The sequence below is a fragment of the Marmota flaviventris genome, chromosome 9 (assembly GCF_047511675.1).
Source record: "Marmota flaviventris isolate mMarFla1 chromosome 9, mMarFla1.hap1, whole genome shotgun sequence".
Lineage (NCBI taxonomy): Eukaryota > Metazoa > Chordata > Mammalia > Rodentia > Sciuridae > Marmota > Marmota flaviventris.
The window spans coordinates 73,031,334-73,050,883 of NC_092506.1; the positions used below are offsets into that span (position 1 = coordinate 73,031,334).

The 19,550-nt window shown below is 33.6% G+C and overlaps 1 protein-coding gene and 1 pseudogene across 1 annotated transcript in view; both read right to left on the reverse strand.

Annotated features, from left to right (window-relative positions):
* The window catches only part of Dlg2 (discs large MAGUK scaffold protein 2), a 2,015,095-nt gene that overhangs the window by 1,948,195 nt on the left and 47,350 nt on the right, over positions 1-19,550 (reverse strand). The window lies entirely within an intron of this gene.
* On the reverse strand, positions 6,624-6,761 carry LOC114098661 (U2 spliceosomal RNA; annotated as a pseudogene).

Sequence of the window (19,550 nt, forward strand, 5' to 3'; positions counted from 1 at the left end):
TTAATTGTTAAATAGTATTCCATTATATGTATTTACCAAAGTTGATTATCTGTTCACCTAATGACATATGGGATCCAGTCTGCTGCTACTATGAATAAAGCTGCTATAAACATTCCTATAATGCTTTGTGTGAACAAATATTTTCATTGTCCTTGTGTAAACATATACAAATAGAGAATGGTAAGTTTGGGATAAATAAAAGTTTAACTTTTTCAGAAACTACCAAACGCTTTCCAAGTGATAATAATATCATTTCACATTCCTACCAGAAATGTATGTGTTCCTGACAACATTTGATATTGCGAGCCTTTTTAGTTTTAAGCTATCTAAAATTATGTGATGGTATCTCACTGTGGCTTTAATTTACATTTCCCTAATGACTACAGATGGTGAACACACTGTAATGTACTCATTTGCCAACAGAATATCTTGTTTTGTGAAGTGTCTTAACTTTTTTTCCACTTTTTATTGAGTGGTTTATCTTTTTATTCTAAAGTCGTAAGAGTCCTTTCTAAACTGTCAGATATATGCATCATAAATACTTTCCCCCCAGACTCTGGCTTCCTTTTTCTTTTCTTGATGATGTCTTTTGAAGGGCAGAAGTTTTTAACTTTTATAAGGTTCAGCTTTTCAACTGCTTCTTTCACATTTTGGGGTCCTAAGAAATGTGTCTACTCCATGGTTGCAAGAATTTCTCTAGTTTTTCTTCCAGAGGTTTATATTTTTCAATCCTAAGCATAGGTCCATAATCCATTTTGAGGTGATTCTCTCTATGATGTGAATAAATTACATACCTATCCAGTTGTTCTAGCACCATTTGTTTAAAAGATTATCATTTTCCCCATTGAATTATTTTGGCACCTTTGTCAACAATTTATCCTGTACACTGGATCTACTTTTGGAGACTCTTTCCTGTTCCATTGATCTGTAAGTATATCCTTATGCCAATACCACATTGTCTTGATTGTTTTAGCTTTATAATAAGTCCTCTAATTTGTCCTTCTTTTTCAAAATTAAGTTAACTATTCTAGGAGTTTTTTCATTTCTATAAATTGTAAAATCATTTGTCAATTTTAAAAAAAAGTCTGCAGAGATTTTGACTGACAGTGCTTGAATGTATAGAACTATTTGAGAATTGACTTCTTAACAATGCTTCTTTTCTAAGCAATGGAAATGGAGTATATTTCCATTTATTCAGGTCTTTTTAATTTTTCATAGCAAAGTTTTATAGTTTCCATCTTTGCCAATAATTATTATTTTTCATTTGTTTTTATTATAGCCATCTAGTGATTTTGAACTGATATTTCTTTGAGGTTTGGATTCACATTTTCCTAATAATTAATGATGCTGAGAGCATCTTTTCACATGTTCACTGCCTATTTGTGCATCTTTTTAGGAGAAAATATCTTTTAAAATTTTTGACAATTTTTGAATTGGGCTTTTTGTCTTTTTATATTAATTCAAAGAATTCTTTACATATTCTAGATATTCTTAACAGATGCATGATTTATAAATATTTTCCCATGTGTGAGTTACCTTTTCACTTTTTTAAGAAAAATTTGTTAAGAAGTTCAATTTATTGTATTTTTTCTGTTGTTATTTGTGCTTTGGGTAGCTTATTTAAAAAATAATATTAATGTTTATTGCAGCTCAATTCACAATAGCTAAGCTATGGATCCAACCTAGGTGCCCTTCAACAGATGAATGGATGAAGAAAATAATGGTGTATATACTCAATGGAATAGTACTCAGACATTAAAAAAAAAGAATGAATTTATAACTTTTGCTGGTAAATGGATGGATTTGGAGACTATCAGGTGAAATAAGACTGCCAGATGAAATAAGTCAATCCCAAAAAATCAAAGGTCAAATGTTCTTTCTGATATGTGGATGCTAACATACAATAAGGGGTGGGGAGGGAAGAATAGAAGTTCAATGAATTAGACAAAGGGAAACGAAGTTAAGGGAGGGGAGATGGAAATAGGAAAGACAGAATGAATCAGACATAACTTTCCTATGTTCATATATGAATACACCTCTAGTGAAATTCCATATCATGTACAACCGCAAGAATGGGATCTTAATTAGAAGAAGTTATACTCCACGTACATATAATATGTCAAAGTACACTTTACTGTCATGTGTATCTAAAAATAAAAATAAATTTATTATTTAGTCTTTTTAGATACACATGACAGTAAAGTGTACTTTGAATAAATACTTTAAAAAATAAAAATCATTACCTAATCCAAGGTCATGACAATTCTCTTAGTCAGTTTGTGCTGCTTTAACAGACTACAATAGTCTAAGTAGTTTAAACAACAAACATTTAGTTCTCACATGTGATTCTGGAGGTTCGAAATCCATGAACAGGATACTAGCAATGGTCAGGTTTCATAAATATAACCTTTTCCAGATTTCAGACTGATGACTTCTCATTGTTAACCTCATATGATGGAAAAAGAGAAAAAGAGTTCTCTGAAGTTTCATTCATGAGTGATCCACCCTGATGATCTAATTACTTCCAAATGCTCCACCTCCTAATTCCATCAGCTTGGAGGTTAGGACTTCAATAAATAAAATATTGGGGAGATACAAACATTTAATCCATTGCAAAGTACTAAATATATGCTTCCTTCTAAAACTTTTAAAGTTTTGGATCTTATATTGTTGATAATCTCAAAAAAACAATTTTGGTTCCATAGATTTTCTCTATTGTTTCTCTCTTTTATATTCTATTTATCTTAGCTCTAATCTTTAGCATTAATTTTTCTTTGCTTACTTTGGGCTTAGTTTATTCTTTTTCAAGTTCTTAAGGGACAAGATTAGGTTATTAATTTAAAATAATTTTTCTTTTTTTTATGTAGACATTTAGAGCTATTAATTTCCTTCTGAGAGCTACTTCAACCACATGCCATAAGTTTGGCATGTTTTTGTTTTGTTACATTTTTCTAATTGTAAGTGCTTCTTTGATCACTGTCAAACACATACTTATGATTTTTTTTCAAATTTCTTTTATTGATTTTCAATCTGATTTGTTTGTGGTTGGAAAGCATACTTTGTATAATTTCAGTCTTTTTTAAATATATTGAAATGTCTTTTGAGACCTAGTCTATAGTCTTTACTGGAGAATATTCCCTATGCACTTCAGGAAAATGTGGAATCTGCTATCACCACTAAGTGGATTATTCTCTATATGTCTATTAGGTTTACTTGGCTTCACACTCCCGCACTTACTCTCACTCTCTCTTTCTCTCTTTTGTACCAGTGATTGAATCTAGGAGTGCTTAACCACTGAACCACTGAACCATATCCCCACCCCTTTTTTATCTTCATTTTGAGACAGGGTCTTGCTAAGTTGCTGAGGCCGGCCTTGAACTTGAAATCCTTCTGTCTCAGCCTCCCAAGTCTCTGGTATTGCCAATGCACACCACCATGCCTGGACATTTGGCTTACAGTGTTATTCAGATCTTCTATTTCCTCATTGATCTTCTTTATTGTTGTGTTATCATTAATGAAAGAGGAATATTGGAGATAAATATCTGGCTTTCCATTGGAAATAGTAAAGTCCAGAACTCAGTGAGAAGACATTTTTAAAGTCTTGAAAGAAAAAGAAAACTTTCAACTAAGAATTCTATATCCAGCAAAACTATCTTTCAAAAATGAAGAAGAATATAAGACATGGGTCTTAATTTATTAATACTGTTTAAGTTCAACATGCTTTTTATTATTATCAAGCTAATTCTCCCATAAAATACATCAGTTTGGTTTGGGGGCCCTGTTGTTAAACATGAATAAGTTAAGAATTGTTATGTGTTCTTGATAGACCACTTTGTCATATAATATTTTTACTTTTTTTACATGAAAATTTTATCTTAAAGGTCATTTCTTCCCATATTAGTCAAACTCTCTTTTGTTTACTGTTTACATGGAATATCTTCTTTAATCATTTTAATTTCAACATATTTGTTTTCAAATCTAAGAATATCTTGTAGACAGTACACAGTTGGATCATGATTTTAAACTATTCTGACTTTTAGTTGGAGGGTTTAATCCATTTATATTTAACAAAATTACTGATAAGGAGAGACCTCTGTCATTTTGCTACTTGTTTTCTATATGCCCTACAGCTTTTTCTTTTTCCATTATTGCTTTTCTTTTAATGTGAAATATTTTCTAATATCATGTAGTCCCTTATTATTTAATTTACTATATATTTTTAGTTGTTTTCTTAATGTTTACTCTGAGAATTACAATTAACACCTTAATTTATAACAATCTAGTTTGGAATAATAACAATTTAGTTTCAAAAGAATATAACACTTTTCTTTAATAGAGTTCTACCCTCACTTTATGCTGTTATTGTCACAAATTACATCTTTATATACTATGTGTCCATCAAAATAGATTTATCAGTATTGTTTTATGCAGTTTGTTTTTTTTTTTTTTTTTTTGGGGGGGGGGTGCGGGGGGCCGTGCTGGATATCAAACTCAGAGCCTTGTGCATGCTAGCCAAGTGCTATATCACCAAGTCAAGCTTCAAACCCTTACCATTTTCTTTGTTTCTTTGTGTGGATTCAGGTTACTGTCTAGTGTAATTTCTTTCAGCCTGAATACTGCTTTCAGCATTTCTTATAGGGAAGTTTTTATTGAAAGTTTCATAATTTCTTCTTCAGTTTTGAAAGAAAGTTTTACTAGATATAGAATTCCAGTTGAAAGGTTTTGTTTTCTTTTTTTCTTTCGAGACTAACAGTGTCTCTCACAGGCTTTTGGCCTTTACTATTTCTAATGGAAAGCCAGCTGTTAATTAATCTTAATGAAACTTCCTTGGACAAAATGAAGTGCTTCCCTCTAGCTTCTTTTAAGATTCTCTCTTTCTCTTTGGCTTTTGACAGTATGATTATAATGTATCCAAGTATTAATTTCTTTTGAGTTTATCCTACTTGAAGTATGCTGAGCTTATCAATGTGTGGATTAATGTTTTTTCTATTAAATCTCATAAGTTTTTGGCCATTATTTCTTCATACATTTTTCTGCCTCTTTCCTCTCTCAGGACTGACTCCCTTATGTTTATATTGGTATACTTAATGATGCCACACAGATATCTGTGGCTCTGTTCATTTTTATTTATTTATTTATTTTTTTTATTGGTTGTTCAAAACATTACAAAGCTCATGACATATCATCATCCATACATTTGATTCAAGTGGGTTATGAACTCCCATTTTCTGTTCATTTTTATTCAATCTCTTTTCTCTGTTCTTCAGAATATACAATCTCAGCTGACCTATCTTCAAATTCACAGGTTTTTTTCTCCTGCCTGTTCATTTTGTGAGTTTTTAATCTCCATTACAATTTTTCTCAATTTCAAAATTCCTTTTTGGTAACTTTTTATAATTTCTATCTCATTAATATTCTCTACTTGGTGAGACATTATTCTCAAGATTTTCTGTAGCTCTTTTTACATGGTTCTCTTTAGTGTTCTAACATATTTAAAGCACTTACTTAAAATCCTTGCTTAGTTAGTCCAATGTCTGAGCTTCCCCAAGTACATTTAAATTTATTGCTTTTTCTCCTATGGCCACATTTTGGGGCCACATTTTTGTTTTCTTGTATGTCTTAAAGGTTTTTTTGTTGTTGAAAACTAGTCATTTAGTTTGTTATAATGGGGTAACTTTGGAAATAAGACTCTCTCTTCTCCCCCCACGTTTTATTTAATCAGCTTGCCATAGTTTTTATTCATTGCCTTTTTTAAATTAATTTTGTAAAGCTTGTGTTCTCTATCAGGTGTAATCTCTATAGCCTCTGTTCCATTTGCTTAGTGGTCAGCTAATGATTGGGTAAATATTTCCTTAATCATCTGGAACCAAAATGTCTCCCAGTCTTTGTGCAAGAGCTTCTGTTATACTGGGACAACATACCTCCAAAACTAATTGAGCAGTTTGCAGCTCTGACTTAGTTTTCATTTCCTAATTCTGCAGAGCCTTGAGGTTAGCCATGAATAACTACTTACAGCCAATTCAGGTCTTTTTGGAACATGTACACAATTATATGCATGCACATGGCCTCTCAGAATTCTAATAATATGTCAGAGAGCTTTACAAAGCTCTTATTCACTAAAATACCTCATCCCCTAGACTTTTTCCAAAGCTCAGACATTGGAGTAACTAACCAAAGTTTTTCAGTTAATTATTTGCTCCAACTGTTACTTATTATATCCAACAACAGCAATTAAAACATTTGCCTATAAATGCTTTTGATAAATTCTCCAGGGTAGCTAGCTGCTTTAGTGATGGGTGAGTTCTGAGCTAGATAAAATAAAAGTGAGACCTTTGAGTGGCTCCTCTTCCACAAAATAAATCAGGACAGATGAGTATAATCTTGGAAAACAGGCACATTTATTCCATCACCTACAGCAGAAATACATGATTTCATTTTCAAGGCTACTACTGATCTAGGAAATGTGGAATGTAACCAGAATAAGGTTTTTATTATTTGTTCTTTTTAGATATACATGACAGTAGAGTGTATTTGACATATTATACATACATGAAGTATAACTTATTCTAATTAGGATCTCATTCTTGTGGTTGTATATGATGTGGAGTTTCACTGGTGCTATATGTGCTCTTACAGAAGGAAGAACTTTTGGAATTCTTACTCTGACATTTTTCTACCCATACGTTTTTGTAATTACTTTTATAATTTGGGTTCATTATGTTTCTCCACACTTGATCTTAGCCAAAAGGCCGAGAAGCGATAATGTTTCTCAAGTTTAGAATTTTGGAATTTTCTTTAAATTTATAAAACCATGACAACTATTACTTTTGTAAGACTTAACAATAATTTACATAAATAACCTAGAACAACATCTTGCATATAGCACTCAACAACGGAAATTATCATTAGATCTGTATCACACAGTGAGAAAAAGAAAATAATAATAAAATTTTCCCTTTGGGGGATTTAAAATCAGCACACTATAGTAAAGCAACCATATCAATGTTTATAGCAGCTCAATTCACAATAGCTAGACTATGGAACCAACCTAGGTGTCCCTCAATAGATGAATGGATAAAGAAAATGTAGTATATATACTCAATGAAATAATGTTAGAGTCTGTAAACAAGTCAAAATAACACCTGGCATTTTGCCAGGGGAATGTTAAAGTTCGTAAACAAGTCTGGATGGTGCCTGGCAAAATGCCAGAGGGAGTGGTTTGAGAAGTAACAAAAGCGAGTAATTAAGTGTAGAGATTCCTGATTGGTTGACTGATGTATCTAGTTTATGCTAATTAGATAAGCTCTGTGGAATGTATAAATACTGCTCCTGTCCTGCAATAAACCGCTCCTACTCCTGCTGTATCAACGTACACAAGTTCTTCATCACCCCCCGGTTATTTTGCTGCAGCCAGACTGCGGCAAAATATTACTCAGCTTTAAAGAAGAGTAAAATTATGGAATTTTCCAGTAAATAGTTGGAGTTGGAGAATATCATGCTAAGCAACATAAGCCAATCCCACAAAACCAAAGGCTGAAGGTTTTCTCTAATATGCGGATGCTAATTCACAATAAGGCAGGGAACATTAGGAAAGAATAGTGTTACCTTAGATTAGGTAGAGGGAAGTGATGGGAGAGGAGGGGAGGGGATGTGGGAATAGGAAAGATAGTAGAATGAAACAGACATTATTACCATATGTATATATGTGACATGACCAATATGATTCTGTATCATGTACACTCAGAAAAATGAGAAATTTTATCCCATCTATGTATGATATATCAAAGTGCATAATGCATTCTACTGTCATGTATAACTAATTAAAACAAATAAACTTTTTTTAAAAAATTGCCCTTTGGGGACTCAAAGTGTATTTGATATTTATTTCTTTAAAAAAGTTCTCATACTTTTTGCTAATTCTAATTTGATTTATTTTCATTCTTTTCTTGCCTAAATGTCTATATTTTCCTTCTGGTCCATTACCTGTCCATCTTTCCTTGTTTAATCAAATCAAGAAGTTATCCTGCTCAAGTCTCTACTTAAGACTTCCCTCTGAGAAACTCAACCACAATTTTCTGCAAGAAACATTAGGTGAATGTAGGAAACTATATACATTTGAGCCAAATCTCATAAATACACAAAATTCCTTCCCTACACACATACACACTTCATTCTGTCTGATTTTAAAGTACCCACTTACCAATAACTCACAAACTGCAACCCTTATAAAATCCATGCACAAGTAAATATCAGGTCTTTTTTAAGGCAGAATTCAATATTTACAATTTCTTAAACAAGCAAGGGTTTTCATTCATCTTTGAGTGACCAAAGAATGCTTGGATTGTCAAAAATAATTCTTGGTGACTGCAGTACAATCAAGAATATAAGGAGCCAAAGTCCAACAGCATGGGAAGCTGGTAGCCACTGGTAAAGGCACAACACCAGTATCTCATTCTTTCTGTGAAGAAATCTTAACTTTGCTTTATTATTCTTATCTACTGTTTTCTGAGTCTAATATCTAGTCTTCCTTAGTTCTGTAAATTATCTTAAATATTTCCCATAAATCCCTTTTCTACTTATTTTATATAATGTTGGCCTATTATTGTAGTCAGTATCTCTGAAAAGTCCAAGAGTCATCTATTTCTAGCCCTAATATCTGTCACATTAGAGATGATCTTACTAAATCAATTGCAGAAGGCTTAACAGTTAAATTCATGTGTGCTAATAATTCAGAGCCTTAAAATGCTTGAATAATATGACCTCTTTTAAATTCAAAATTGAATCTCATATTGCTACTATTTTTAGAAATTAGAACTCAAGTCAGTTAGACTAGATTTTTTATCTAGTAATTGACACTTTCAAGAAATTAGGAGATTAATTTCTTAATTTAGAAAAGGTAAAAGCTAATAAAAAGCTGTTCTATATTCAACTAACTGGTTTCTATATAAAACTTTAATGAAGCTATTTTGCATAAAATTTGGCAAGAAAATAATTTAAACTGTCTAACTTACGAATATCATCAGCTTCATAGAATTTAATAAAAAATATTCATATTATGTATTTCATGACCTCTTGCTTCTCCCTCAATTTCATTATTTTAAAAACACCAATATTCTTACTTCTTCTAAATTTAAATTTTCCGTCATTGATATATCCCTGGTTCTCCAGATTTCTATTTCCAACTGCTTATTTAACATATCCTGATCTTTCACCCTTTCCCTCAAATATGCTGCTTTCCTAGACCTTCCCATCTCTCAAAGTGTGAATGCCATACTTTTAGATTCCCAAGGAAAAAGAGAAAGAAAAGAAATATGAGTCCTCATTAATTCCTCTATTTTTCTCATATCTGGCACCCAATTCATTAACAAATCCCATTTTCCTTATCTTCAAAATCTAGAATCTAACTACTCTCATTGGAATATTACAGTCAACTTCCAACACTTCTCTTCCATTTTCTTCCTCAGATGTTTTCAGTCAATATTCTCAACATGCAATGCAGAGTTGATCAGTTTAAGCATAAGTCAGATTACATCATTCTTCTGAAAATCTTTATTCACAGTAAAAGTCAAATTTTTTCTAATGGCCAAGAATTCTCTACATAATCTGTCCTCTTACAACAACCAAGCTCATTTCCTACTACTATTTCAATCAATAGTGATTGAGCCCATCACACTGGTCTCCTCTGTTATTTCTGGAATAATTTAGGCATGCTCCTCCAAACTCAAGACTTTTGTACTCACTCCTTCCTCTGAAATTATCCATATGACTAACACCAGTTCCCTCAAATATACTCTAACATTTTCTTTGGCAAAACTTTAATAACTAACTCTATTTAAAACAACAACCCTTCTTCCCCTCCATGGTACTACATTTTCCCCTCTTTCCTCTCCTTCTCTTATTTTGATATTGCTAATATACCACCACTTAACTATAAGTTCCATGATAACAGAAATATCTGTCTTTTTCACTGACATATAGATATAGAAATAGATACAGACATATATATATATGAATATTATCATATATATATACACACACACACACACGTGTGTGTGTGTGTGTGTGTGTATCCAGCACCTAGAATAACATTTGACACATCATAGGTGCACCATAAATATTTATTCAATTAACAAATAAATTAATGAAAAATGTATCATGATGAAAAACTGCATCAATAAGAATACATTTTTATTTTTTTTTTTAAAGAGAGAGTGAGAGAATTTTAATATTTATTTTTTTTAATTATCAGCGGACACAACATATCTTTGTTTGTATGTGGTGCTGAGGATCGAACCTGGGCCGCACGCATGCCAGGCGAGCGCGCTACCACTTGAGCCACATCCCCAGCCCAAGAATACATTTTTAAATAGCAGTCTTATATTTCTCAAAAGAGCTGAGATTCAGTCAACTAATCTAAGGGGAAAGACTAAGTACATAAAAGAAGAAAGATATATCTAAGAAGACTTCTACATTAAATACCTGGAACTGAATTATGTATTAACAGAGATTCATATTTTTACTGTCGAATTTTGGTAGTGTTGCAAACATCATAATTTTTTTCCTATTATCAACAGTAACCTCAGAAAGGAGAAAGACATGTAAACAAGAAAAAAATTTCATGCTTTAACAGGTCTACCAATTTTAAATGCTGTTGTTTAGATTGTTGCATACAAGCAAATTCCAAGAGACTGCCTAGCAATAAAGTAGCATAATTAACCTAAGGTTCTTTTCTTACCCTATAACATGCAATTTCTAATACCCTTAACTCTTGGCAGAAAGACCCTTAAAATAATGCATAATTCCCACACACAAGGATCTCTTAAAAATAAATATCTTTTTCAACACTGTACTTTTCATCTAAGAATCTCATAATTTTTATTTTAAAGAAAAAGCAAAAACAAAGAAAATGTTAATGCATTTATCTTGTCAAAATGTAAAACTCAACAACCAGGAGTAAATTAACTGTTTCCTCATTCACCAAGTCACATCATTTCTATTAAATTCTATGAACTCTCCTAAGTGTTAGGATTAAAAGAGTGAACAAGACAGCCAAGCCCCTGCCCTCAAGAAGATTACATTACAGTTGGGAGATAATGTACCACAAATAAATGTACATGTTGATATGTACAATAAAGAAAAATTAACTAAAGAGAAAAAATAGTGACAGGAAAAAGGTGACTATTTAAGACAGGATGATCAGAAAAGGCCTGAGGAGATAGCAGTTGAGTAGAAACTTAAACTAGTGAGAAAGTAAAATAGCATAGGAAACAGTAAGAACAGAATAATCCCAAGTAACAAATCTAATGTTACACCTCCAGGCCCTAGAAAAGGAAGAACAAAACTAATTCCAAAATCAGTAGAAGACAGGAAATAATAAAGATCAGAATTAAAATTAACGAAATCAAGAATAAAAAACAACACAAAGAATCAATACAACATAAGTCAGTTCTTTGAAAATATAAACAAGATTGGTAAATCTTTAACCAAAATAGCCAAAAGAAAGAAAGACCTAAATTAACAAAATTAGAGGTGAAAAAGGACATATCATCACAAACACTTTTGAAATCCACAGCATTATTAAAAGCTATTTTGAAAATTTATACTCCAATAAACTGGAAAATCTGAAAGGTATTTAAAATTTTCTATACACATATGACCTACCCAAATTGATCCATGAGGATATAAAAACTTCAACAGACCAATATCAAGCAGTAGAATCAAATCAATAATTAAAAGCCTTCCAACAAAGAAAAAGCGCAGAACCAGATTGATTTTAAGCTGAGTTCTACCTGACCATTAAAGAAGAACTAATGCCAATCCTCCTCAAATCATTCCATGAATAGGAAGGGAACACTCCCAAATTCATTCTATGAAGAAAGAAAGAAAGAAAAGAAGGAAGAAAGGAAGGAAAACTACATATCAAGATCCCTTCTGAACTAGATGCAAAAATCCTTAATAAAATATATGCAAACTACTTTCAAAAACACAGCAAGAAGATAATATATTATGATCCAGTGGGTTTCACCCTAGGAATGCAAGGTTGATTCAACATATGCAAATCAATATATATATATAATTCACCACATAATTAGAGTTAAGGACAAAAATCACATGATCATCTAAATAGATGCAAAAAAAAAAAAGAATCCTTCAACAAAAATCTAGCACCAATTCAAGTTAAAAATGCAGGAGAAACTAGGGATAGAAGAAATTTACCTGAACATTATAAAGACTATATATGACAAACCCAATGTCAATGTCATACTGAATGGAGAAAAAATAAATACATTTTCTCTAAAGTCAGGAAAAAGATGAGGATATACACTCTATTCAACAAAGTTCTTGAAACTCTATCCAGAGGAATAAGGCAAGAAAACAAAATTAAAGGCCAGTGTAACTCCACATCATGTACAACAACAAGAATGGGATCCTAATTGGAATGGGTAGTACTCCATGTGTGTATAATATGTCAAAATACATTCTACTGTTATGTATATATAAAAACAACAAATAAAAAATAAAACTAAAGGAATACAAACAGGAAAATAAAAAGTCAAAACATCTCTGATGACATGATCTTCTATCTAGAAGACAAAAAAAAAAAAAAAACAAAACCACTCACCAGAAGGCTTCTAGAGATGGTGGAATCAGTCAGACATCATTATCATAGGTACGTGTATGATTGTACAAGCGGTGTGACTCTACTTCATTACAACCAGAGAAGTGAAAAATTGTGTTCAATTTGTGTACTATGAATTGAAGTTCATTCTGCTGTCATGTATAACTAATTAGAATAAATTTTTTAAAAATCAAAAAAGACTTCTAGAGTTGATAAATAAATTCAGCAAAGTAACAGAATAAAAGATCAATATTCATAAATATATAGCTTTCCTGTACTCCAATAGTGAATCTGCTAAGAAATTAGGAAAACTATCCCATTCACAATAAAAAAAAATAAAATACTTGGGAAATTAAAGAAGACCTTAGAAAATGGAAAGACCTCCCATATTCTTAGGTAGGCAGAATTAATATTGTCAAAATGGCCACACTACCAACAGTGTTCTATATATCCAATGCAATCCCCTCAAAATACCAAAGACATTTTTCACAGAAAAAACAGTCCTAAAAATTCATTTGGAAGAATAAAAGACCCAGAATAGCTCAAGAAATACTGTTTCTATAAATTTTTTAATTCTTTGAACTTCTATTCATGATTAAGGTAGTTTGTAAGAAACTTTTGGTATTTGGTAGCTGTGTATCTATGTGATAACTTCACTTATAAATAAGCAGTCCTGCAAAGAGAATTTCAACCTTAGGGTTTCATGGGGTTTATTATTTTGTCAGCAAAGTGGAAACAATATAAACCTGAGACTCAGAAACTAGAAATCATGGAAATATAGTCTATAAAATTCAATAATCATTATATCTAGGTCATGGTAATGTCTGGAATTCTTAATATAGTCTAAAAAGTTTCATGGCTTCTGAGCATAGAACTGTTTGAGGCAAAGAAAAAATGTTTTCTTAAGAAACTTTTAGAATTGACTCATGTAAACAAACTAAAGCAGAGCAATGTTCTTCATTCTCAACTTTTAATTTTTGATAGGAGAGCCAACAGGATAAAGGGAAAGGTTTTCTTATGAGGTAGCTGTGGGATACTTCTTTTTCCATTATTACCTCATCTTATGGTTCTTTTCATCAATACTTAAATACCAAATTTGAAAGGAAAATAAATATGTAAGAACCAGTATTGAAATCTATAAGCTTCAATGATATCAACAATATAGTTTACACTATACCATAGATCTTCAAAGAAAACATACAAGGGAAAGGGAGAGAGAAGGGAAATTGCATGGAAATGGAAGGAGAACCTCATTGTTATACAAAATTACATATAAGAGGAAGTGAGGGGAAAGGAAAAAAAACAAGAGAGAGAAATGAATTACAGTAGATGGGGTAGAGAGAGAAGATGGGAGGGGAGGGGAGGGGAGGGTGGGTAGTAGAGGATAGGAAGGGCAGCAGAATACAACATACACCAGTATGGCAGTATGTAAAAACGTGGATGTGTAACCAATGTGATTCTGCAATCTGTATATGGGGTAAAAATGGGAGTTCATAATCCACTTGAATCAAATGTATGAAATACGATATGTTAAGAGCTTTGTAATGTTTTGAACAACTAATAATAATAATAATAATAATAATAATAATAATAATAAAGAACAATAATCTGGAATGGGAACCTGGAGGCATATCTACATCCCTCCTAGATTCCATCTTCTTAGTTTAGTCAAAATTAAAATAACCTAGCCTGAGGGAACATACATTCTGCAAGACAGCCTACACAAGAAATGAATGTTCCCTTTATCAATTTTGCCGAGAGGGAGAATAGAGATTGGCACAAATACCTGGATTTTGTGACAAAAAAATTAGAAAATGAGGAAATTTTGTTATTCCAAATGTATTTCTTGCAGAATTAAAGGGTAAGAATGAGATCTATTCTACCATGTTTGCCTGGAAACTAAGAGTTTAGAGATACCACCATAAGAGCTTTGGCCCCACCTGGCCAATGGGTCTCTTCCCCAGACTCTCTGATCTTGGCCTGTAAAGGTTGGGGTAGCCTTTCTAATGACTACAGCTATAGAATGGAAAATCAGGGTTTGTTGGCTGCCATTTTGTCTGCAAGTTTACCAGTGGTTGGAGTTGAATGGAGAAGAGGGATTAGAGATGAATTGTCAAGAGGAGAGGAATTGTGCTCCCCTTCTCCCAAATTCATATGTTGAAGTTCCAGTCCCCAGGACCTCAGAGCGTGAGTATATTGGAAGACAGGGTCTTTAAAGACGTCATCAAAATAAAATCCAATTTAATCCAACATAATTGGTATCATATAACAAGAAGAGATGTAGGACACAGACACACAGAGGGAAGACCATGTGAGGACTCAGGGAGGCCATCTACAACCAAGGAGAGAGACTCTTAGAAGAAACCAGTCCCACTGACATCTTAATCTCAGACTTCTAGCTTTCAGAACTGTGATAAAATAAATATATGTTGTGTAAGCCACCAAGCAGTTGTACTTTGCTACAGAAGCCCTAGGAAATGAAGTCCCTTGCCCAAGTGCTCCTGAAACCCAAGTGTATTTCCTGTTCTTGAAGTCCATGAGATAACTCATGATCCTGATAAAAAATTCTTGTTTTATCCCAAGTTATTTTAAGTTGTGTTTTTATCCTGAATAACCAAAGGAATTCTGATTAATACAGTATTAATAAACAAGAAGGGATCCACTGGTGAGGGAAGGAGGGGAAACTTATTCCAAAAGTACAGAGGCACAGGCACCAAGAATGCCTGCAGAGGCTGAGGGAGCCACAGAAGCCAGGTCACACAGAACCTTTTACGCCATTGATGGGAACTCTCGGGTGGGGAATACTGAAGTCATTCAAGGAATTATATGAAGTATCAGGTTTGGATTTCTGAAAAATAACTGACCACAGGGGCATGTGGACTGGAAAGAATTAAGTTAAAATATGTGATATTGTGATTTAAAATAAGATATACATACATATATATGATCTTCATCCCCATTTCCTGAGATGCAGCTTCTAAAACCCTTAGAATCTCCAGAGCAACAAGAGTGTCTTTCTCGCATGCAGAAAGGGTTGATAGCTGGTGTTCCCAGGATAGACTCAGGATGAAGGCTGTTTGCTAGCAAGACTAAGGCATGATTTCAGCCTCACCCCTCTTGGAAGGAAGAGAGGAGCTCAAGGATTGAGTTGATCACCAATGGCCAATGATGTCATTAATACATCTATGTAAGGAAGCTCCATGGAAACCTAAAAACATTGGATTTGGGTGCTTCTGGTTTGCTGAACATACAAAGGTGCCCTGAGGGTGGTACCCAAGAGGGTATGAACACTCTGTGCCTCTTGTCCTGTGCTTCATCCTATGTTCTGTCTTAGTTTGTTTTCTGGTTCAGAACACCCAAGACTGGGTCATTTATAAAGAAATAGAGGCCTACTCTGGCTCCTGGTTCTGGAAACTAGAAAGTCCAAGATCAGGCAGCTACATATGTTCAGCTTCTGCTGAAGGCCTCATGCTGCTCCTTAGCTTGATGGCAAAGTGGAAAGCAAGAGAGAAAAAGGTGCCAAACTCTGATGACAGCCAACTTAATCCTTTGGGAAAGATGAGGGCTCTCTGCCTCCGTGATACAGGTATCTCCCACTCGGCTCCACCTTCTGATATTACCACATTGAGGGATTAAGTTTCCAACACTTGAATTTTAGGGGACACACTGAAACCAGAACATCTTTTCAATCTGATTGTTTATCTGTATCCTTTATAGTATTCTTATTAATAAACCAATAAATATGAATGTTTTCCTAAAAAAAAAAAAGAAAAGAAAACATACAATTCTTTATTGTGTCTGTGGCTTTTCAGGCCACTTCACAAGCCTTAAACCTGTGGTTACCTGGAAAAAGTTACCATCTAATCCAATTTAAAGTGTAGCTTTTTCTAATAATTTAAATAGTTCTTCTCGTGAAATTATGGCATTTGCAGGTAAATGAATGGAACTGGAGAATATTATGCTAAGCAAAATAAGCCAATCCCAAAGAATCAAAGGCAAATGTTTTCTCTGATATGCGGATGCTAATTCACAATAAGGGGCAGGGGAGAATCAAAGTACTTTGGAATAGAAAGGAAGGGAGGGAATGAAGGGATGGGAGGGAGCATGGGGATAGGAATCATAGTAGAATGAATCAGACATATTCACCTTATGTGCATATATGATTACATGACCTATGTAACTTTACATCAATATAACCAGAAGAATGAGAAGTTATACTCCATTTATGTATGGTGTGTCAAAATGCATTCTACTGTCATGTATAACAAATTAGAACAAATTTTTAAAATAAATAAATAAATAGTTCTTCCTAGCTAAAATAGCTCATTATATAGCTTCCTTCTTGCTTCTTTCTCTAAAATAGTGCCCAGGTGTGTAAGGGAGTACAAAATTAAAGGGAAAGTATATTGCTTATCTGCCATCATAGTACTGAGGATAGAAATAAGATGAGCTCACTAGTTTTATACATAGTCTTTTGTCTCCTCTAGGCAACATTCCTGGCCATCTGATCACTGGACATACTGCCAGTCTTTCACATGGAACATAAGTCCACTTTCTGGGACTCAGGGTCCATTCTTTTGGTTTAGGTAACATTCAAAGATCCCCAGCCTGGTTGACCATACTCTTCTTCGGTTCCACTGAAACTACACTCCTACAGTCCTTCCTTACGTCAATTTATAATTTGTAATCAGCCTCTATCAACAGGCAGACCCTTCCACAAAGCCATCTCACCTCCATTAGATGACTTCCTGCCAGAAACTCCCCTTTCAGACTCTCCATACTGACTATGTCACAATATAATTGGTGCCTTTGTCTATGTATTTCTGTGTCCTCTAGTCTGTACCATTGGTCTACAAGTCTGTTTGGTGCCAATACTGTGCCGTTTTTGTTACCATTGTTCTGTAGTATAGTTTAAGGTCTGGTATAGTGATGCCACCTGCTTCACTCTTCTTGCTAAGGATTGCTTTAGCTATTCTGGGTGTCTTATTTTTCCAGATGAATTTCATGATTGTTTTTTCTACTTCTACGAGAAATGTTGTTGGAAATTTGATTGGAATTGCATTAAATCTGTATAGTGCTTTTGGTAGTATAGTCATTTTGACAATATTAATTCTGCCTATCCAAGAACAAGAGAGATCTTTCCATCTTCTAAGGTCTTCTATAATTTCTTTCTTTAGCATTCTGTAGTTTTTTAATTGATTTTGATTTTTTAAATACACGACAGCAGAATACATTACAATTCTTATTACACATATAGAGCTCAATTTTTCATATAAAGTATGTTCACTTAAGTTCATGTCTTTTTTTATACATGCACTTTGGGGTTTTTTGCATTAAAATTCTTATTACACATATATACCACAATTTTTCATCTCTGTTTGTATATAAAGTATGTTGACACCGAATTTGTGTCTTCATACATGTACTTTGGATAATGATGTCCATCACGTTCCATCATCCTTGCTTATTCCCTGCCTCGTCCCTTTCCCTCCCACCCTCTGCCCTCTCTAGAATTCATCTATTCCTCCCATGCTCCCCCTCCTACCCCACTATAAGTCAGACTCCTTATATCAGAGAAAACATTTGGCATTTGTTTTTTGGGGATTGGCTAACTTCACTTAGCATTATCTTCTCCAAATCCATCCATTTACCTGCAAATACCATGATTTTATTCTCTTTTATTGATGATTAAAATTCCATTATGTATATATGCCACATTTTTTTATCCATTCACCCACTAAAGGGTATTTAGGTCAGCTCCAGAGTTTAGCTGTTGTGAATTGTGCTGCTATAAACATTGATGTGGCTGTGTCCCTGTAGTATGCTGTTTGTAAGTACTTTGGGTATAGTCTGAGGAGAGGAATAGCTGGTTCAAATGGTGGTTCCATTCCCAAATTTCCAAGGAATATCCATACTGCTTTCCATATTGGCTGCACCAATTTGCAGTCCCACTAGCAATGTATGAATGTACCTTTTTCCCCCCATCCTCACCAACACTTGTTGTTTGTCTTCAGAGTAGCTGCCATTCTGACTGGAGTGAGTTGATATCTTAGAGTAGTTTTGATTTGCATTGCTAGAGATGATGAGCATTTTTTCATATATTTGTTGATTGATTGTATATCCTCTTCTGAGAAGTGTCTGTTCAGGTCCATGTCCCATTTATTGATTGGGTTATTTGTGAGGTTTTTGTTTGTTTGTTTTTTGTTGTTATTGTTTGTTTTTTGTTTTTGTTTTTGTTTTTTTGGTGCTTAGCTTTTTGAGTTCTTTATATACCCTAGAGATTAGTGCTCTATCTGATGTGTGAGGGGTAAAAATTTGCTCCCCAGATGTAGGTTCTCTGTTCACCTCACAGATTATTTCTTTTACTGAGAAGAAACTTTTTATTTTGATTCCAACCCATTTATTGATTCTTAGTTTTAATTCTTGGGCTATAGGAGTCTTATTAAGGAAGTTGTGGCCTAATCCCACATGATGAAGATTAGGACCTACTTTTTCTTCTATTAGATGCAGAGTCTCTGGTTTAGTTCCTAGGTCCTTGAACCATTTTGAGTTAAGTTTTGGGCATGGTGAGAGATAGGGATTTAATTGCATTCTGTTGCATATGGATTTCCAGTTTTCCCAGCACCACTTGTTGAAGATGCTATCTTTTCTCCAGTGCATGTTTTTGGCACCTTTGTCTAATATAAGATAATAGTAATTTTGTGGGTTAGTCTCTGTGTCCTCTATTCTGTATCACTGGTCTACCAGTCTGTTTTGATGCCAATACCATGCTGTTTTTGTTACTATTGCTCTGTAGTATGGTTTAAGGTCTGGTATAGCAATGCCACCTGCTTTACTCTTCCTGCTAAGGATTGCTTTAGCTATTCTGGGTCTCTAATTTTTCCAGATGAATTTCATGATTGATTTTTCTATTTCTATGAGGAATGCCATT